At 47.0% G+C, this 23,311-nt stretch overlaps 1 pseudogene; it reads right to left on the bottom strand.

The window, feature by feature from the left end:
* Positions 1-23,142: 23,142 nt before the first annotated feature.
* Positions 23,143-23,311, bottom strand: part of LOC147747634 (uncharacterized) — a 34,858-nt pseudogene continuing 34,689 nt past the window's right edge.

Here is a 23,311-nt window from a genome sequence, read left to right as displayed (position 1 = left end):
CGCCGCTGGGCCGCCCGCTCTGCCGGTCCCGTTCCAGCGCCTCCTGCCTGCGACCCCGCCCCCCCACCACACGATTGGTTAACCCCTTCCCGCCTCCCAGCGGACCCGCCCTCCCTGCTCCCCTCTTATGACGCCCCCTCAGCGGCCGCGCAGCGTACGCGCGCAGCGGGAGCGCCGATTGAGCGCCGAAGGTGCGCCAAAGGTAAGCCCGTCTGCGCCCGTCCGTGCCTGGACCGCGCCCAGTGCCAGGACCCCTGGCCCCCGCAGCTCCCAGCCCACTCGCCGGACGTACGACGCCGCCACCCTCATCGCACTCAACGACGGACGAGTCCCGGGATGCTACCGTGCCACCCCGAGACGCTCCCACGGACCCTTCTGCTGTACCGCCTGCAAGTTCACCTGCATCCGGACCTGCCTCGCACCAGCACCCGCCAAGACGAACACCAGCAGCAACCACCTCAAGTGCATCCTGCTCAACACCCGCTCAGTCCACAGACACGCCATCGAACTCTGGAACCTCATCGACACCACTGCTCCTGACGTTGCCTTCCTCACGGAGACCTGGATGAACGCCTCCTCAGCACCCGACATCGCCATTGCCATCCCAGAGGGCTACAAGATCACCCGGAGGGACCGCACCGCCAACCAGATAGGAGGAGGCATCACCATCATCCACAGGGACACCATCCGCATCACGACCTACACCGACGACATCCTGACCACCGCCGAACACCTACACTTCCAGGTCCATACCGACCCGAAGACCACCCTCAGAGGCACCCTGATCTACCGTCCCTCGGGACCACGCACTCAATTCAGCGAGGACATCGCCGACTTCGTCAGCCCGCATGCCCTCCCCTCCGCTGACTACATCCTCCTGGGGGACCTCAACTTCCACCTGGAGAACAACAACGACCGCAACACCACCACTCTGCTCGACAACCTCGCCAACCTCGGACTCAAGCAACTGGTCAACACCCCCACCCACCTCGCCGGACACACACTCGACGCCGTCTTCTCACCCAGCAAAGACATCGCCTTCAGCCACTCCACAGGACTCCACTGGACGGACCACAGCTGCGTCCACTTCACCTTCAGAAGAACGACGACCCACCACCACCAGCAACAGGTCGCCCGCAGAAGCTGGAGCAAGATCACAGCCGACCAGCTCGCCGCTTCCCTGAGCCAGCACCCTCCCGCCAGCTCAGCTAACCCCAGCCAGGCCGCCGACAACCTCACGAAGTGGATCAGCAACTGCGCGGACGAACTCGCCCCACTGAGGACCCCGCCCAGCAGACCCGGCAGCAAGAAGGCCCGTGGTTCACCGACGAACTCAAGAGCTCCAAGAAGAACTGCCGAGCCCTCGAGAAAGCCTGGAGAAGGGAGCCAACACCGGACAACATGACCACCCTCAAGCTTGCCACCCGGAAGCATCACCAACTGATCCGCGACACCAAGAAAACTGCATTCAAGGACCGGCTGGATAACAACGCACACAACAGCAAGGAACTCTTCAACATCGTGAAAGAGCTCTCCAACCCCAACGCCGGAAACAACGACATCACCCCATCGCAAGAACTCTGCAACTCCCTCGCCTCCTACTTCCACAACAAGATCGCGGACATACACAATAGCTTCAACACCCAACCGACGAACGCCACGTCCAACTCGACCAAACCACCGCCCCCCACCACCACCCTCCGCGCCTGGACTCCGATCTGCACCGAAGAAACCGTCCGCATGATGAACTCCATCCACTCCGGATCTCCGACCGACCCCTGCCCTCACCACGTCTTCAACAAGGCCGACGCCGTCATCGCACCCCACCTGCGGGACATCATCAATACCTCCTTCACCACCGCCACCTTCCCTGAGAGCTGGAAGCATGCCGAACTCAGCGCTCTACTCAAGAAACCAACAGCGGACCCCACCGAACTCAAGAATTACCGCCCCATCTCGCTGCTCCCGTTCCCAGCCAAAGTCATCGAGAAGACCGTCAACAAGCAGCTGGCCGCCTTCCTCGAGATGAACGGATCCCTCGACCCCTCACAGTCTGGCTTCCGAGCCAACCACAGCACCGAGACCGCCCTCATCGCTGCCACCGATGACATCCGAACCCTGATGGACAACGGAGAAACAGCGGCCCTCATCCTACTAGACCTCTCCGCGGCCTTCGACACCGTCTGCCACCGCACCCTAGTGCAGCGCCTCAGCAACGTCGGAATCCAGGAGAAGGCGCTGGAATGGATCATCTCCTTCCTCGACGGAAGAACACAGAGAGTCCGTCTACCACCGTACAAGTCAGAGGCCACCAAAGTCATCTGCGGCGTCCCTCAAGGATCCTCGCTGAGCCCAACCCTCTTCAGCGTCTACATGAGCGCCCTCGCGGCCATCGCACACCAACACAACCTCAACATAATCTCCTACGCCGACGACACCCAGCTGATCCTCTCCCTGACCAACGACCCCGCCGCCGCCAGAGCCAACCTGCACGAAGGGATGAAAGAGGTAGCCGAGTGGATGTCGACCAGCCGCCTGAAGCTGAACTCGGACAAGACGGAAGTCCTCATCCTGGGATCCTCGCCCTCCGCCTGGGACGACTCCTGGTGGCCCCCCGCCCTGGGCACCGCACCCAAACCGACAGACCACGCACGCAACCTGGGCTTCATCCTGGACTCCTCCCTCTCCATGACCAAGCAAGTCAACGCCGTCTCCTCGTCATGCTTCAACACCCTGCGCATGCTACGGAAGTTCTTCCGGTGGATCCCCACCGAGACCAGGAAGACCGTCACCCAGGCCCTCGTCACCAGTCGACTGGACTACGGCAACGCCCTCTACCCGGAACCACCGCCAAGCTCCAGAAGAGACTCCAACGGATCCAGAACGCCTCAGCCAGACTCATCCTCGACATCCCACGACACAGCCACATCTCCGGACACCTAAAAGACCTGCACTGGCTCCCGGTCAACAAGAGAATCACCTTCCGTCTCCTTACCCACGCACACAAAGCTCTTCACGACCAAGGCCCGAGCTACCTCAACAACCGCATCAACTTCTACGCTCCCAAACGACACCTCCGATCAGCCAGTCACGCCCTCGCCGCCGTCCCCCGCATCCGAAGAACGACAACAGGAGGAAGGTCCTTCTCCTACCTGGCCGCCAAGACCTGGAACTCCCTCCCGACCGACCTGCGCCTGACCCAAGACCACCTCGCCTTCAGGAAGAAGCTCAAGACCTGGCTGTTCGGGTAGCAGCAGCACACCCCCCCCCCCCCTAGCGCCTTGAGACCCTCCGGGTAAGTAGAGCGCTCTATAAATGCCTATGATTGATTGATCGATTGAATTTAAGCTGGAGACAGCCGTAGAGGACACCCCGGAGCTGACACAGCCCACACCCAGTGACTCCGTGCGAGGCCCCAACCCGCGACCCCTCGCCACCACATGAGCAGAGAGGCAGGCACACGATGAGTGGCGGTTTCTGCTCCATTGATCGCCCACCGGCAGTGGGGTCCGGTTCCCCCACCCCCCCTCAACCCTCCCACCCTCTCTCCTCCCCTCTGGGCCATGCACGTCGACCCCCCGCTGCCTGATGACCAGCCCGCAAACTGACCACATGGGCCACTTGCCCTCATCCACCGCACTTCTTCCCCCCGCTGCTCCCTTTCTTTATCACACCTGCTACATTCCAGAGACTGGAGTCCTTATGCTGTTATCAAGCCATGATAACTAAGGAGAACACTGTTTACGTACATGCTGACAGACTTGTGATTTGTTGTATGTCCCACAAGGGATTTTGCTTGAAAATGTAAAACCCTAATAAAAAGATTTAAACAAAAAAAAAACTGGTGCTCATGTAAAGCGCTGTGATACCTTCTGGTCTAGTTCAACTTCTATGAAACTCTCCCCCCCCAAAAAAAAAAATATATATATATATATATATATATATATATATATATATATATCAATGAAAAAAACATATAGTTAGGGATTAGCATTTACAAAACCTTATTTTACTCGCATAAAACCATTGAAATTTGCATATATAGTTAGTTGCGCTAACTATATATCGCGCACCCGCAATCCACTGCTGATGATGTCACATAATACATCATTCATGACATGGTCAGTGACATCACTGATGACATCACTGATGACATCAATCATGTGATAATACGATCAACCTCTTCAGACTCTAATATAACCTTAGATACATTCAGAGTAAACGGACACTCACAGATTGTCACTCATCCATGGAGTTACTCATACACCTAGTCAGTCATGCAAAGAATCAATCACACCTCCATTTCCTCAACTATACAGTTATACACACCTTACTTATTCAAACATATTCTAACACATATTTAATCTCTTATACAATCCCTGATACAAGCTCACAATGATCCATACAGCCACTCACACATTCACTGGCTCTTATGCATAGTTATTTATATATGTCAACTCTCACTTGTACTGTGTTTTACATATGTACTTACTTTGACATGTAGCACTGAGATATCCATTCACTCACCAATACACTCATGCACACAGTCAACCGCCCATACAGCTGTTTCCACATGCACTTTTGAACCCATACATCTAGTGAATCCACTGCTCACACATCTATGCACATAGTCACACACCTCCCAGACACCCACACACACACACTCGCTCTCCCATACAAATACTTGGGCAACCAATCAATAACCCATATAGTTACTCATATAGGTACAGAATAACACATGCAGCATCTTATACAACAACAGACATACTGATGCACACATTCAGACAGTTTAGTCACTAACTAATGCACTCAGTGAGACACATTTAATCACTCTCTCATACAGTCAGTCATGCACCTACTAAATCCTTCATCCAGACACATCCACTCATTCTTCAATATGTAAGACATATTTTAACTTTACAGAAACATACAGTCACTGGATAATGTCATCAGTGATGTCATCAGTGATGTCACTGACCATGTCATGAATGATGTAATATGTGACATCATCAGCAGTGGATTGCGGGTGCGCGATATATAGTTAGCGCAACTAACTATATATGCGAATTTCAATGGTTTTATGCGAGTAAAATAAGGTTTTGTAAATGCTAATCCCTAACTATATATGGCTAAAACCTATGGTTTTTTCATTGAATTTCAATGGTTTTTTAATAACAAATATCAAAAGCTGTCAAATGTCAAGTACGTGATAGGTAAAAACATTTTCGTGTTTATGCACGCTGATGTGCTTTAAACGCTGCCCCCCCCCCCTCTTTTCTCTTAGAAGTACTCTCTCTTTGCAGATAGTGAAGGGTAGTTAACGCAGTCCTTTGCCCCCGTTGTAATCCGTCGTGCCTGCTTCAATCAATCAATCAATCAATGACATTTATAGAGCGCACTACTTACCCGTTGGGTCTCAAGGCGCTTAGGGGGGGGGTGCCGTTACTGCTCGAACAGCCAGGTCTTGAGCTTCTTTCTGAAGGAGAGGTGGTCCTGGGTCAGGCGCAGGTCGGCCGGGAGGGAGTTCCAGGTCTTCCACCTGCTTGTCTCTCCATTTGATTGATTGTTATCCAAGCATTTACTATTTTAGAATTTATTCTCTTTGGTTCATTCTCTATTTACTAACCAGCACAAAGCCGCAATACTCTGTTTAGTCTTTGCAGATAGTGAAAAATCGTGTAAAAAAAAAAAAAAAAAAAAAAATCGAGCAAAATCAGTAGGCCACTAATGGGATCTCGCTAAAATAGAAACATTAGGAACAACCCTTCATGAGAAATACGAAACTAGTGAGATGAACTGAGCTCCACACCATGATGGCTGCAAGACAGCTCGGCTCCGCCACCCACCCCGCCCAAAATAACGATAAACTCTATGCAAATATTATAAATATATACAACACACCAGCAAAGTAACAGGGTAAAACATTTTATTAAATAACTATTTACATAACTATTTTATACTTTTTGTTGCCTGATCCGGCTAGCTCAATCGATCGAGCATGAAACTCATGCACTCTGATAGCAAGCGTTGCTGCTGATGCTATGCAAACAAAAACTGGTTTTCAGTTTGTACATTCTTCAAGATTTTTCATCCAAGGCTGGTTGAGAGTTTGTAGAACGATGGCTTCAGATTTTCAACATACGGTGTGGTGGCGCGGACTGGGAGGGTGCGCTTGACTTCTGCCCCCTCCCCAAGTCGTGTTGCCCTGGCGTGGCCTAAGATCGCCCCCGACATAGGCGGCCGGCTCCCGGGGCCCGGCGGAACTTTTTGCCTTTTGATGACTCTTCCATTCTGGACCTTATCCCACAATCCGTTTGACCTGAAGACACGCTGTAGTGGGGCGCCCCTTTACCGTTTCAGTTGCCATTCCGCCCGCTTTTGCTACACTGTGCCTCTTCCGCCATTCAGCTGTTTACCGCCCGCTCTTGCGACTACAGCGTCTCGCTCACCATGTAGTTGAGTTGCTCCCGCTCTTGTGATGCAACTATAGGCGGCTGCCACAGGACTCTCAAAATGGCGGCCGCCTCTTCAGATTTGGGCGTGGTCCACTAAAATGGCCATGGGACACCTTGGAACTCGGACGCTTGTCTGCTAGGGCTTGGGCCCCACTCTCGAAAGCGTCCACTGAGCCTTGAAGATTCTACAAAAGTCTTGGGGGCCCCCGACTCCCGCAGGCTTCTGGTGGGGAGCGGCTGCCATGATTGCTCGTGGAATGGCCACGACTGAGATACGAGATGGTGGTGCTCTCATGCGAACGCCAGCTTCAGTCTGAAACATCCAGAAACACTGTAGACTACCAATTCGATCAGTTCCGGTAGCGCCCCAACGTGACCCGGTAGGGAAGAACTTGCCCTCCCCTCTTTGACTCATGGTTCTTGTTGCCTGTCCCTTCTGTTGTCATTTAGCAGAACTTTTTAGACTGCTGAAAGGGGTTGTGTTCCGACCGCTGGTTGGTGGAGACATTTTGACTATACCTACGTTGTCGCGTAATGCGTTATATGACACGCCGCGTTAGCGCACCCGGAAGTACTCCAGTGCGCGAAGCGCAGCTTCCCGGAAGGGATCCGGGGCGCGGCGCGCAGCGTGTAACGTAAGCATAACAGGTCATGTGACTTGTTAATAAAACTTTTCATTGGTTCATTTTACTTTGGTTATTCTAATGATGAAAGGCTTGGTCATATGACCTAAAAATTACGCTTTTTATTGCTTTCGAACATTATTTTTTCTTAAACATATATGTTATAATGTTCCAGGCTAATGTATTTTCCCGGAAAATTTACAACTGTCCTGCAAGTAAAATATATTCCTTTTTCTAGAAAAAGGGCGTTTCTTCGTCCCATGACGGAGCCGTTGAGCAAAAGATGCTCGGCCTGCTGTCTTAGTCGCCGATACGCCTGAATATCAGATTCTTATTGATCACTTTATGTTGCAGGAGTAAAAAACACAACAGCCCTTGACCATTTATCTTTACTGCGTTCCTGCGTATTATACCTTTTATCCGTCATGTAATTGGACTGCTTTATTTCACTTGCCTTTTACTGATTCGAAAACAGTGACTAAAATTAAAAACTTTACCAATGTAAATATTACTACCATGTTTTGTTTTAAAAACCTTTATTGTGAAAATGTCAGTATACAAATACGGGCCTATAACCACGTGGGCCGGCCACGGAGCAAACTGGAATCGTATATGATGAGGAGACATTTACACTGTAGAGGAACGCAACGAGCGGGCCATTAGGTTGAAAGAACTAAGGTGTCTAACAGTTGCGGAATCGGTGGACGTACATTTTGTAATTAAAATACGACAAGGCCACTTACAATAAAATTATCTAGATATACATTTGCGGGCAAGTACCATGGGTGACGTTAATTCGAACTTTCAATAGTACAGTAATCAATAACACATCAGAACTTAATATCAATAGGGATGTCGAAATATTCAATCAATTCTCATTCCCGCCTGCCATGTGCTTCAAAACTGCATACGTATCTCGTGATATCAAGGTTGTGCAACCAGTACACAACAAGAAGTTACGAGTCCCATTTATACCGGCGCCATTTTGGGCGAGGCCGGGCAGGTCCAGGATATAGTCAAAATGTCTCCACCAACCAGCGGTCGGACCAGAACCCCTTTCGGCAGTCAAAAAAGGTTCAGTTAAATGACAACAGAAGAGATAGGCAACAAGACCAACAGTCAAAAGAGGGGAGGGCAAGATCTAAAGCCATTGTTCTACAAACTCTCAAGCAGACTTGGATGGAAAAATCCTGAAGAATGTACAAACTGAAAACCATTTTTTGTCTGTATAGCATCACCAGCAACGCTTGAGTCAGCTTTGTGTGAAGCCGCCATTTTGATTCAATCAATAGCGTCCCCCTGCACACATTTAGGGACCTGGTCGTGTCTAAAGGTCAAACGGATTGTGGGACAAGATGCAGAAAGGAAAAGGAAAAAAGTTCAGCCGGACCATGGGAGCCGGCCGCCTATGTCATGGGCGATCTTTGGCCACACCAGGGCAATAGTGAAGCTGCAGCAGGTGCAAATAAGCTTCAGACAGTGTTACAAGCGCTGCTCAGAACTCTCAACTATGACACCACCTCCATGCCATCCGGATCTTGGCGCCTTGTGCTGGTTCCGACCTATTCACACATCGGTCCGCTACTGAAACCACCTCATAGGCCAACGGGACACCCCACGCCGACTTTCAGCGCAGCATTGTAGGATGGCCACACCAGTGCGGCAACTTGCTAGACACCACCTCGGTGCCATCCAGATCTCGGCGCGTTGTGCTTCCTTCGGCCTACTGTAGCCGCAAGTGCGGACGCAACTCAGCTGGATAGCGAGTGAAACACCAAGGGGAGCCCCACTGCAGCTGAGGAGCCTCCATCTTGGGGGCGACGCACAGCATCACATTGCTTTCTCAAACAGCCCCCACTGACTGACGCGACCTCACAGGCCAACGGGGCGCCCCACGCCGACTTTCGGCGCAGCATTGTAGGATGGCCACACCAGTGCGGCAACTTGCTGGACACCACCTCGGTGCCATCCGGATCTTGGTGCGTTGTGCTGCCTTCGGCCTACTGTAGCAGCAAGTGCGGGCGCAACTCTGCTGGACGGCGAGTGAAAAGATAAGGGGCGCCGCACTGCACATCAGGTGCCTCCACCTGGGGAGGCGAGAGAGGCCAGGTTGCGCCACCTCCCCCCCCCCCCCCCAGGCACCCCACGCCGACTTTTGGCGCAGCATTGCAGGTTGACCACACCAGTGCAACTTGCTGGACACCACCTCGGTGCCATCCGGATCTCGGCGCGTTGTGCTGCCTTCGGCCTATTCGCACATCGGTCCGCTACTGACGCCGCCTCACGTGCCAACGGATTTTCTACGCTTTTTATAGCAGCGTGTAACGTAAGCATAACAGGTCATGTGACTTCTTTATAAAACTTTTCATTGGTTCATTTTACTTTTGGTTTCCTAATGATGGAAGGCTTGATCATATGACCTAAAAATAACACTTTTCATTGGATTAAGACATTTTTTTTCCCAATAGATGAAAGCCCCACCTTGTTTCTAGATGTTTCAGACTGAAGCTGGCGTCAGCCTGAGAGCACCACCATCTCGTGGCTCCGTCGTGGTCATTCCGCGAGCAATCATGGCAGCCGCTCCCCACCGGAAGCCTGCAGGAGTCGGGAGCCCCCAAGACTTTTGTAAAATCTTCAAGGCTCAGGGGACGTCCGAGTTCCAAGGTGTCCCAGGGCCATTTTAGTGGACCAGGCCCAAATCCGAAGAGCCGTCCGCCATTTTAAGAGTCCTGTGGCAGCCGCCTATCGCTGCACCGCAAGAGTGGGCGCAACTCAACTACATGGTGAGCGAGACGCTGTAGCCGCAAGAGCGGGCGATAAACAGCTGAATGGAGGATGAGGCACAGTGTAGCAAAAGCGGGCGGAATGGCAATTGAAACGGTAAAGGGGCGCCCCAGTACAGCCGACGAGCCTCCACCTGGGGAGACCCGTTCACGCCGCCTCCCCCCCCACCTACCCCCCCTCCCCGGGGCGCCCCACGCCGTTTTTCGGAGCAGCATTGTAGGATGCCAAAACCAGTGCGACAACTTACTGGACATCACCTGGGTGCATTCCACATCTCAGCGCGTTCTGCTGCCTTGGGACTATTCGCACAACAGACCGCTACTGACGAGGCCTCCCCGCGCACCCCCCGGGACGCCCCACGCCGTTTTTCGGAGCTGCATTGTAGGATACCAAAAACCAGTGCGGCACCCAGGTAACATCACCTGGCTGCCGTCCAGAACTCAGCACGTTGTGCTGCCTTGGGACTATTCGCACAAAACACAGCTACTGACCATTGTTGCTTCTTTTTTCAAATTTTTTTTAAATGTATTTACTGTTTTTGTTGCGTTCTATATATTTAAAAGTTATTAAAGTGTTATAATCCTACTTTGTTGGAGTGCTATATATTTATAATGTGACACATAATTGTAAAAACTTTGATGTACAAAGAGGCATCCCTGGAATCTTCCGCTTCAGGCTCGGTCCCACACACCCTCACAGTGAGAATCCCCTCCCCAAGCACAATACAGGATGGTTATCAGATAGTAGGAACGCGTGTGGTGTGACGGATCTCATCGGGTGGGGGCCTTGATCTACTGTAACTCCTTTGAAGAGGGGTGATTCTCTACAGCTGGGGCCATAAACTACATCTGCAGGGCTAGGTGATAGCCTGGGGCCGGCCTGAACAATCGGACACAGAGGAAGAGGAGTGTCAGAGGGTGCGGTAGTGAATAGGGTGAAAGGGTGGTGTCGGGCGGGCACAGGGTGTGATTCTCAGGGAAGAGCAGCGCACATGGGAGGAGGTTTCTGGCCCATGCATGAGAGAGAGAGCGGGGGTGACCAGTGCGTGGGGGAGATGCTTGCGAGGGTGGGGAGCCATGCTGAGGATCGGCGGCGTGCAGAGAGTGGGTATGGTCAAGGCATCTAAAATGGCTGCCGTGCTCAACAAAAGTGTGGCATTGCAAAAAAGACAAGATGGCGCAGACAATGTTTATCAATAAGGATTAATTTATAACAATTATTTAAATCAAAATATTTACTCGCAGTGACAAAATGGCGGTCAACAGTTCCTGATTTCCATCGAATCGAACGTTAACAGACGTCGCGCAACAAAACAAAAAAAACGCTCACGCACAGCCGCTGGAAGACATGTATCAACATATATGAGCCTCCTCAGCCACCCTCAGAAAACAAAAGGGGTCAGGATACGTCTCCCGTACCCCCTTATACCTAGTAAATTAATGAAATCGAAACACAAAATGGCGAATTCACGTTTCGCTACCAGTTTGTGACCCGGTTCGCGAACCGAGAAGCGCTTCTACCGCGAAAAATCAAATTTTTATTATTTGCCCCACGGGACCCTTTAATAACCCCAACATCATTCCTAGGGGGTCAAGAGGGGTCTACCTAGCCCCCTTTCATTAAATTCCCCCTTCGTTTTTCTCCTCCTCTTGTCTCTCGATCCTACCGACAGACAAGATGGCGGCCGCACCGGACTGTTTAGAATGTTGACAGACACCGGAGAGCCAATCAGCTTCGCTACGCAAAGCTCCGTTACGCGAAAAGTACGCGATCTGGAGCGCTATCTGGGACGCTGTCACAGATATACCTGTTTTTTAAACGTTAATTTCTCAAAATCCACTGGAGCACATATATTGAGACCCAGCAAAGGCACATCGGGCTAACAGTCCCTATAATTTTGCCAAGTTTCGTGCAAATCCATTCAGCCGTTCGAGCTAAAAGTGAGGCCAAACGCCCTATGGAAATTAACATGGGAAAAACGCGTTTTGGGACCCCCCTTTTTTCTTGGCCCCCCCTTGACGAACCCCCCCCAAATTTTCAGGGGCTGCTCAGAAACAAAATGTGCCATTTTCCTGAAAATTTCAGCCGATTCCGTCCACAAACGCCAAAGTTATTAGACATAGAATTTTCAAAAGTTCCATAGAGAAAAAATCCTAACTATATATACCTACTGGCGACTGCCAGTAGGTAATATATATATATATATATCATAAAAACATCTAAATATAGTATTTCCATTCTATTAATGGAAAATCCGTTTTTAGTCGTCAACCTAATGTTAACTAATGTAAGAAATTTCATAAGGGGACCAACTGTTTTTTTAGAAGAAACTTCAAAACAGTATTAAATTGTGGCATTAATAGTTCTTACATTTGCTGATATAAAAATTGTTTCAAAATATATTCTCCTAAAAGCAAGCAACTTTGGACTTAAACAAAATATGTGCTCCTCTTGAGGATTACATAAGCAGCAAATGGTCTCCCTTTGACCGTTAACATCCAAGAGCCATCACATTGAGAAAAAGATAGGTAAAATAGTCTGAATCGTAAAAAAAATGTTTGCATGTGTACATATGTTAGATCCATAAAAGGCTGTCTCTGTAAATGAGAATGCATATCTATTATTTTTCAAGACCATGAACTTTTTAGTGTCCACCAAAAAGTAGTTGAGTTGGTCTGCTTCACCAATAATTTTCATCTTTTTAAGCTCAATTAGTTTTGTACTTTTACTGTCCACCATTAATATAGTTAGATTGTTTAGCTAATACTTACCATTTTCTGCCCATTCCTTTTTAAGGATGAATTTAAAGTGCTTTATTCAGCGGTGATATAATCTACAAAATATTGTATGTGATGTAAACAAAGGAATATCCAACAACAGTGGAGAGTGGCAAGTTAGCAACCTTCATTCCGTTGGACCTCTCGGCAGCATACACCCATCAACGTAAACGTCCTTTGAAGGTGACTTGTCACCGGTGGCTTATTTTGTATCCGCTGGGTCAAAGGTGGCGCCACAGGATTGCAACATAATCATTACCCATGAGTGGCGCAGTGATGGTAGCCTCCGCAGAATAGCTCTGATTGATGTCACATAGTGCCCAGCCTTAGCGAAGAGAAATTTTAGGGAAGCAGGCTGGTTAGTGCTGAGTCCCACCCAGCAGCAATTAAAGAGTGAAGTACGTATTATAGCATGGAGGTGCATCACAAGAGTACCACATAGCAGCTAGAGACCATTGCAGGCCCCTAAGACACACTGAACAACTATGGAAGTGGTTGAATCAATGAATCTGCCATCAGGGAAACGAGAGAGAGAGGGAGACCATTGCAGTGAAAGTGATAGAGCGCGCAGGTAGTCAGACTCTTTATTTTACCAAATTACACGCATTTGGGCCCATGACGTGTTTAAGACTGCATTTTTGTGAATCGGACGAGTTTACACGTCACTATCAGTAATTCTTGTGTTTTTCTTACTACTATTTCCAGAGTACCTGATTTACCACCTTGCCACAGGGACCTATGTTCCCGACGAATCAGGAGCTAGCAGTGGGTAGGAGATAAGACTAACAAAAATACCTTATACATTTGCATAACAATTTACGATTTGTAATGACCACAGACACCTGAAGGGTTTTCAAGATTTTATGTAGTAAAAGTTTAGAGTTCATATGCCATGAAAATAACGTTTATACAGATTAGAATATCAATAACTAGAATCAGGACTAAAATGTGACTTATGAATGAGAGTGAGCACTATTGAGTGGGAGCGAAAACTACAGGGAAAGGGTGACAGGGAACATGCTATTCAGTTTTCAGGCTTACACGAAGGCAGGTAAAATGGGAAAGAACATACTATTTAGTAGAGTGCTAGTTTTTCTACATGTGATTTAAACAGACCTTATTCTGACTACTATTATAAGCATAGATTCTAAACGAGAGTAAAAATAGATCACACTAAATAAGTAAACAGTTCAATATAAACCTACAGGTAAAGGGAAAAATGGAACATAACTAATAAAACAGTTTGCATGTAAGTCTTTTGGAGAAATACAAGGGAAAATGACATAGGCAAGGATGCTTTATTAAAAAGGAAGAGAGGAAAAGAGAATAGATAGACGGACACCCACAATTATATTTACCTAGGACGGGAATGAGGACTAACCCTGGCCACGGGTCAGATTGGGAAAAGGCGAGGACAAGGACCCTCAAGGACTTAGGATGCCAGTAGGCGAGCAGGTACAGCTCATGGACAGTCAGGACAGGATACCCCTCAGGATTTGGATCAGGACTGGGCTCATCAAAGGGCACGACCAACACCTGCAGCTTCGGATGCAACGCCTGCGCTACTCCCTCTCTGCACGGAATCCGCCAACAACCCCGATTGGGTTCTCGAATCTCCCAGCAAAGTGCTTCGCCAGCACTTAAGACTATTCCACCCCAGTGAGTTTGTGGAAATTACGGACAGAGTGCTCCGCAGCTCTCTGTATCAATCACCTATAGAGTTCGTAGGGTCAGTGACAGGTCAGCTACTCGGACAAGTCGGACAATTTCTCTAGCTAAACCTAGACTAGTTATACTGTTTTCGGGTCCGTGGACCACCCACAAATGTTGCAAATGACAGGATCCCCACTTTTGGATTGGACAAGAGAGGTGGTTAGGTCATTGTCACCACCTAGAATTTAGTGTTCCCACAATGAATATTTAATTTTTCGTACCCACCCCTTACATTCCAGTTCCCATGGCATACTAGTGCTGAAACAATGGGGCACACAAACATTATCATATAAGTTGATACATTTCAGGTACAAGTCGAAGTCTTCTACTAGGGCAGAGGGCAGGTTCCCAGGAGCATCTCAGTTTCGGCAGCCAGCTGGCTGAGTTCCACTGTTGCAAGACTTCGTTTCTCCTGTCACGTGATGAGTCCCTTTCAGACTTCTAAGATGGAGAGGCTCCCCACTCCCAGGCCCACAGACACGCGGTACATGAAAAGTAAGCGAAAACAAATTAGAAACACAGAAAAAATGAATACACTGTATACCATGATTAGCTTCACTGCACCCCTTACTTTATAATATCTATAGCGTTAGAGGTTAAGCAGAAATAGACAGCTGAGCCAAAGCAGCGGTAGCAAGCAAGATGCAGGTTACAGAATAAAGCGGCCATATCTGCAATAATGCGCATGTGCGAAAAATCCCTCCAGAACTACGAGTGCGTCACGTCACATGGGTATGACCGACGCATGCGCAGACTAGATTTCTGCAAAACAGCGATCCTTCAGTATGCAAGCTTCGTTAAGATTAATAGACATATAGGCAAGCATCTCTGGGACACCCGCGTGTTGTGTGAAAGTGCATTATTAATGACAAAACAGGTTGGTTAATGACATTATTGGTTATGCGAGGTTCTTGAATGTGAGCAAGTCGCTTTAAGTGCGAATACTTGCTCCATCAAAAGTACTCAAGTCAGATCCTACAATTGCAATCAGGATAGTGTAGCTCGGTACATATCCCTATTCAGGGCATGAACATGTAGAAATGCTGAAACTGATTATTGTAAAGAGAAAAGCACACAAAATGCAAAGTGCCAACAAAAGAAAAGTTAGATGACAAAACCAGTGTCCCCAAAGTGGGTGAAGTAAGATTGGGTTGAAAAACTGCATAGGTCTCAAGAGACCTTGGGGAGTATGAGAAATGTAAAAAGAAACCGCTGTGAAGTGTATGATTATTGAATTAAAACCAGACATGCAATCCACGAACCAGCACCTGGAGTTTGCAGAGAGTTGAAAGCAAATGCTGCAGCCGACCAAGGCCTATACACACCAGTGGCTCGCTTAGAGATCCAGATGAGAAAACCTTTAAACAGATCTAAATACTTCAGAGTACAGATCACAATGAGACAATATCCTGGTAAGTAACCATAAAATATTTGCAGAAGGCACAGATGTAGACTGATTCAAGAGTATACTAGGCATAAATTAATACAGGAGCATACGGAGTGGGAAAAGGACCCAAGTAGCCACCTTGCAACTTAGACATTGCGGCCGGAACAGCAGATCATTGCCTTAAGAAGAGAGCCCTTAAGGAAATTTCTATCCGGACTGCATTTAAGCGTAGTGGTACCCAGATACCCTTCTGTCATGACCTATCAGCAGCAACACTCCAGTGGAGAAAGAAAGTATCCGCTGGGGACTCAGTAACTTGCACCCATTTGGATTGCAAATTCCCTGGCAAGGATACCACAGTTATCACAGTGGAAGGGGGTATGCACTGTCACACACAGAAGATAAATACGTACACTCAGATACCTGAACCATACACTTCTGCCTTACACATGAAAGGAGGAAAGAGGCAACCAAGGATCCAAAAGCAGGAAAGCGGCTACGAGAAAAGTAGACAGAAGGACCACCAACAGATGTTAGTATGTGGCCTCAGGATATCAGTGTTTACCCAATAGTACGGTATATAATGCACTGCTACAGCTTGGCTCTGAATGATTCACTGCTGATAAGGAGGATTAGGTTCAAAGGAAAGGTGAAGCTTAAAGAGAGGGGTAAGGCAGACTGACTACACTTGAATGGGGTTAGGAAAGTAGGCATGATCTAGGGAAGGAGGGAGAATATATAACCGAACTTCTTCACCATGGGCTTGATGGAGGAGGATTTTCTATTCCTCGGTAGCACCATGTTCTAGCTGCTGGAAGAGGTAGGGGAGGAAAAGAGTAGTTTATTTCAATTCAATACTTTATTTCGGCTTGTATAACCATAAAAGTTAATATATAAGTAATTAAAACGTTAAATAATTCTGGTAGAACTGCTTAAAAACCCACATGGGCATACCTGTTGAAAAAAGATAAGCAGATAAAGCAGAGACCGTATTAAAAAGACGATGTGATACATGATTCAGATCAAACTTCTTTTTTTTTTTAAATTTTTTTATTGAGATGGATTAGAATACAAAAAGAAAAAACATACATACATGCGTATAGATTATCAGCTGGATAAAACAGAGAAATATGCACGGAGGTTTAAAAAGGTCAATTTCTAACTACACACTAGCTTCTTATTTTTTTATATTTACACACATTCCAATACTGGTAAAGTACCTCAGATCTTACAAAAAGGCGAAATCAAACCTTTATCTAAACAGATTTTTACAAGCCTACATAGATTCAACCATTTCATCCTCTTGATTCCCTCCATTTACTAAGGGGTGCCCAAATTTCTTTCCCGAAATCTTTCTTCTTTGGTCCCTTAAAGTTATATAAACAATCCTCGATATTATGAATCCCAAGCAATCTAGTTAACCATATCTGGAATGAAGGTGCTATTGGATCTTTCCAGGCTGCCGCTATTAAAATTCTTAATACTGCAACACACAAAAATACAAAGGCTTCCGCTTCCTGTGTAATTTTAAGATTTTCATCCCTGCCAATTAAAACAGTCGTTGGGGATAGAGAAATTTGGCCCTCTAGCAGCCCCGATAAAAACTTCTCCATTTCAGTTAAAACAGGTTTCAAATATGGACAAGAATAAAACATATGGATTAAATCTGCTGGGCCTTGGTCGCATCTTGGACATCTGTCCGTATCCCTTTTACCCCATTGAAACAGTTTCGCGGGTGTGTAGTATATATTAAAGATCATCTTATAATGTTGAGCTTTTAAGTTAGTTGCTCTTAAAATTTTCTTGTTCAACGCCAGTGCATAGTCCACATCTACATTTGGGTCCCCGATTTTAAGAGCCCAAGCATTTTCCACCTGTACAACATCCTCTTCCATGGCCTGTAACAGAAAACCATATCCTATTTTAATCTTCCTACCCCCATTCCTTATATACTGAACAATCGGGTTAACCTCCTGAATAGAGATCCTGGGTCTTATGGATTTCACCGATTGTTCTAACTGGTTATACAACATCCAGTGGTTCGCTGAGATACCGTATCTTTGTTGTAGGGTCTCAAATCCCAACATCTCTTCCTTATTCATAACATCCCCCAAATACCGAATACCCAGCCTTTTCCAGAGAACACTATTTCTATTCTGTCCCAGATGTATGAATGGGGTTGAATCCCACAGGTCTGTAATTCCATTGATCTTGGGGATTTTAAGAAATTTCAACATTAACTTCCAAACCCCCCATACACCTAGCATCACCTTACTTTTGCTCCTCTTGAAAAATTGAACACTCACTTCCCGGGTTAAAATTCCATTAGCTTTTTCACCTACTACTAATTCATGGATTGTAGGGACCCTAGGGGAATCATCAGGGATATTGAAGCATAGTAGGTGTTTCATATGTAACAGTAAACATACCCAATGATATAGCCTTAGATTAGGAGCTGCTAGCCCTCCTCTCTCTATTGGTAATGACAATTTAGCTAATGACCTTCTTACTTTCCCATATTGCCAGAGAAACTGTGAAAAAACTGAATCCATTTTTTTCATCAGGGATTCATCAATTAACAATGGGATAGCCCGGAATAAATACAACAATTTCGGAAACATTGTCATTTTAAGTACATTAACTCGTCCAATCAGGGAGAGATGTAAAACGTCAATCCTCCTTAAATCTTTCTCAATCACCGCTAATACTGGCAGATAATTTTCCTGAGTTATTTTGCCCACATCAGCATTAATTTTGACTCCTAGATAAATTGCAGCATCAACATATCTTTGATCTCTTTTCGGAATATTCTTTGTGCAAATTATTATAGTTTTATCAGTGTTAAGTTTGTATCCTGAATATATCCCAAAGTGCTGAGCCAAGTTATTTAATTCTTGTATTGCAGTATCCGGTTTATTTGTAACTATTGCCAAATCATCAGCGTATGCTAATATCTTAGTAGTATGACCGTGAGATATAACAGGGGAAATTTTCTCTGTCGCCACAATTTTCCTAATCAGAGGGTCTATGTATAAGGCAAACAAAATGGGTGAACACGGACAACCCTGACGTGTACCCCTTTTAATCGTTATCTCCTCTGACTGGAGCCCCATAGTGGTAATTCTGGCCACCGGGTTCACATACATAGCCTTAATACCTTTCCTACAGTTTTCTCCGAAACCCCTTTTCTCCAACACCTCCCACATAAAATTCCAAACAACCCGATCGAACGCCTTCTCGGCATCCAATAAAATCATGGCCATGTCACTCCCTGCAGCCGTAACAGCGTCAAATAGTGTAATAGCCCTGGCTGTATGTTCGGTGGTACCTCGCCCTGGGACAAACCCATGCTGCCAGGGTGACACTACATGACCTATAATCCCTCCTAGTCTTTTAGCCCAAACTTTTGAGTATAATTTCGCGTCTGTATTTATTAAAGATATCGGCCTATATGAACCGGGATTATCCTCTGGCTTCCCCTTTTTGTGAAATACCACAATATTGGTCTGCTTCCACGTATCAGGGATAACACCTGAACATATAACTCCGTTAAAAAGATCCTCAAGTATTGGGAGAATTTCTTCACTCAGAGCCCTGTAAACCTCGATTGGGATCCCATCTGGGCCAGCTGCTTTACCCAATGCCAGTTCACTTAAAGCATTCATTATCTCCTCACTTGTTATACTCGCTTCCAATCGGTCTCTATCTTCCTCCCCCACCCTAGGTGTTATAGGAAATTGGTCTTGTATATGAGATACCACCCCCGGCTCCTGATCATAAAGTTTTTGATAAAACTCTTGAAACACCTGTACTATGGATTCTGGATCGTTATACTCTCTCCCATTAAATTTCATCTTACTAATTTTATTTCTATTCAAATCCTGTCTTATGCGTAATGCTAATGCTCTCCCAGCTTGCTCCCCTGTCTCATAACGCCTAGCTCTTTGAGTCTGATATTCACAAATCTCCTTTTGGGTAATTATTTTTAAGAGGTCCCCCTTAATCCTGGCCATATTTCTTGTGGTCTCTCTACTGTCCTTACCAGTTATTATTTCACCAATATGGTATCTCTCTCTTTCTGCCAGATCTGCTGTGAGTTTATCTATCTTGATTTTATCCTCTTTCCTAATTCTCGATGAACAGCTGATCGTCTCCCCCCTTAATGCGGCTTTAAACGACTCCCAAACTCCATTTCTGGAGGCACTATATCTGTTGCAATCAAAGAATTCCTTTGTCCATCTTTTCATATGCTTTAAGAACCTTTCATCATTTAATAACTTTCTATCAAAAGTCCATCTGGATATTTTCCTAAGTACACTGGGAACTTTATAAGAAAGTATCAAAGGGTTATGATCAGAAATTATTCTAGGTAATTTCTGAATATTTACCTTACCTATCTCCCCTAGTGTAATAAAAAAATAATCCAGCTTGGAATACTTTTGTGCTGGATGAAAGAAGTACGTGTACCCACGATCACCTGGCATCTTTTCTCCCCATACATCTAACAGGCCATGGGATTGCATCATGGAACTGATCGCTGTGTTAACTTTACGTTTGCGGCCTGTAAAATTAGTCCCCTGTTGCCAATCCACAGAGATATTCATGTCCCCACATACTATCATTGGGGCTGTCCAGTTGGCCAATTCCTCTTCTAGTTTGTTGAACATCATAGGATCATCCTCATTTGGACCATATATTACGCATAGTGTAAACCCCATACTCATTTCAGCTAATATCCATCTACCCGAGCCATCCGTTTTTATGCGTTTAGCACCGCCCAGATGATTCTTAGCTAATATAGCCACTCCTCTTATCATTGATGTCTGGGTGGAACATCCGATCAAGGTAAACCCATACAGTTCCAAGACCTTCCTTTTATTCCAGGGGATATGGGTTTCCTGAACACAAACTATATCAATATTATTCGATCTAACCAGATGACTCAATCTCTGCCGTTTCTTCCAGTCATTTAACCCCCCTGCATTTATACTACATATTCTAATGTCTGGCATATTTTGCGAGTTTACCTTTCCCACAATAACTCATATCCAGATACCTGATATCAACCTGAAAACTATTCCTTTCCATCTCATATTTTTTCATTATTTTCACCCCCCCTTCCCTCCCCACCCCCACCCACTCCTCCCTCTGCACTCTCACCCTCCCCCTCCTGGGCTCCCAAGTGGGGCCTCCCCTCACCCCCCCCCGCTTGTCTAGAGGCGCTCAGATCTCGGGTCTGTGCACGTGATGGTTGCAGCTTAGTGTGAGGAGAAGTAATCGCGCTTCAACCTTTTACTCTTTATCTAGATCCCTCACCTTCTTTTGTTTTTCCTTACCATTTTTTTTTTATTTCCCTTTTTTTTTCTTTCTTTTCTTTCCCCCCCTGAACTCCCTCAGTGAAAACACCTCACCCAAAAATTATTCACTCCCCCTAAGGGTATTTCAGTAGCTCAATTAGCAATTTACTTGTACATTTTGGCGCTCCCGATACTCCATCTATGACTGCAGAAACCCTTTAGCTTTAATCTCTGAGGAGAAATAAAATGTTTTTCCGCCCTGGATTACTTTCAGCTGGGCGGGATTGATCAAGTATGCCTGCATGCCCTTGTCCTGAAAAGGTTTGATCATTTGCCGCAGCCTCCAACGCCTCTCGACTGTAATATGGCAAAAGTCTGGACGGACAAAAAAGGTATATTCATCTACTGTCTTTTTTTTGTCAGGCCTTGCCCTCTCAGAGATTGCTTGTCTTAAGTTGAAGTTACCCAAAAAAATTAATATCGCCCTGGGTTTATCTCCCTCTTTAGCCTTTTTATAGATATTGGCTGGGGCGCGATGCGCTCTCTGAATCTCCCTATCGAAATCCCAATCTTTCAGTTCTTTGAAGGCGGACACAAACAGTTTGACGATGAATGCTTTCATGTCTGTCCCCTCAGCCCCCTCCGGAATTCCCAGGACACGCAGATTATTTTGCCTCGATCTGTTCTCTAACGACTCCAGTTTCCATTGGATGTCAGTGAGATTTTTTGCTTGAGTGTCAACTTTATCAACTGCTGCTGCAGCATCAGCTTCTGTGGATACCACTCTATCTTCCAAATTGGTCACTCGTTCCCCCAGGTTCACACAGGCCTTAGTCAGTTTCCTCACCACCCCTTGCATTTTTCTAACCGCCGCCTGCGATCTCCGACTTTCTTGCCGTGATTCTTCTCTGTGAGCCAGTATCTCCTGGTGAATAACCTCCAAGAGTGACATTTGTGCTGAGTCTCCTTCCGGGCTATCTGCTGAGGCATTCGATTGTGATACATCTTTTCTTTGATTAGATACTTTCGCTCTCACCACCATTTTTACTGCTGTATTTGGGGGGCTACTTTCCTCGGGTTCTAAGTCGCTGCCAGTCTCTATATCACTGGTTTCCTGCCCCAAACTATCCTCTCCATCCTCAGACCATTCACCGCCTTCAGATACCGAGAAAAATGCCTCACTCAATGTCTCTTTTTTACTGCAGCTACTCCCCCCTGTGTCGTCTTCCAAAATTTTTTCTAAGCCAGGGTGAAGTGAATTACTATCCCCCAACTGAACTACTGTTGTAGTCTCCAATTGTTGTTCACCTTCCACCCTTATTACTGTATTCAATTGGTCAGCGAGCTCTTCCACTATAGTGCCAGAAGATGCCTCATCATTACCCGCAACAGGGGCAACAGGGGCAACAGGGGGAGCCTGTAAATTATCTTCCTTTTGCTCTTTTATGTCTTTGGTCTTATTCAGCTTTTGAAAAATATCCGATATTGGGATAGTACCCGAATTATCCGGGTTTCCCTTACTGGCACCCTGCTGTACTGTTTTTTTTACTTGAGGGGAACCTTGTTTTTTCCCCTTACCGCCATCATTGTCCAATGCCTCCGCTAGCTCCGCTGCTGCCTTCCTCCTAGCAGCCGCCTTAGCGCTGGCGCTCGGCTTAGGAGCCATGATTGCCCTCCGCCTTTCCTCTGGCCCAAATGCCTCCTTACCGGTTGGGGAGTCACCGTTTTCGGCAATCTCTGTCTCCGTCTCAGGCTGCAGAGCTCCGACGCCCTCCAGAGCGCAACTTGTCTGCTCCTTCCCGCCACACGGGAGGTTGGAAACCGCCTTCCCTTGTTTCTCGTAGAGCTTCCTTCTCTGCCGAATTCGCCGTTTCTGAGCCAAACTCCGCGAGGCTTCCAAGCTGAATACCAGCTCCGCAAACTCCGCAGCCTCCGCTGATGGTCGGATGACAGCTCCGCCTCTGAGCCGCCGTGTCAGCTGAGCAATCTCCAGGAGCAGCCGCTTCAGCGGCAGACTACAAGTCAGTTTCATCCAGCCGCGTTCGCTTTGATAATATTTCTTTTTCGCCCGCTCTCCTCTGTCTAACGTTGTAGGGGACTCGTACTTTACTTCACTTCACCAAATTCCGGTTTTGTGGGGGAAATACGGGATCTCAGTCCTCCATAGCGCTCCTCCTCACACGAGCTGCTTTCCGACCGTCTCACACGGTCGCCATCTTGCCCCCGATTCAGATCAAACTTCTTAGCAACCCCAATAAAGAAAAACATTTAAAGA

The sequence above is a fragment of the Lissotriton vulgaris genome, chromosome 1_1, assembly GCF_964263255.1.
Source record: "Lissotriton vulgaris chromosome 1_1, aLisVul1.2, whole genome shotgun sequence".
In the NCBI taxonomy this organism is placed as follows: domain Eukaryota; kingdom Metazoa; phylum Chordata; class Amphibia; order Caudata; family Salamandridae; genus Lissotriton; species Lissotriton vulgaris.
Note: the sequence above shows the minus strand (reverse complement) of the source record. Positions and strands in the feature narration are given on the sequence as shown.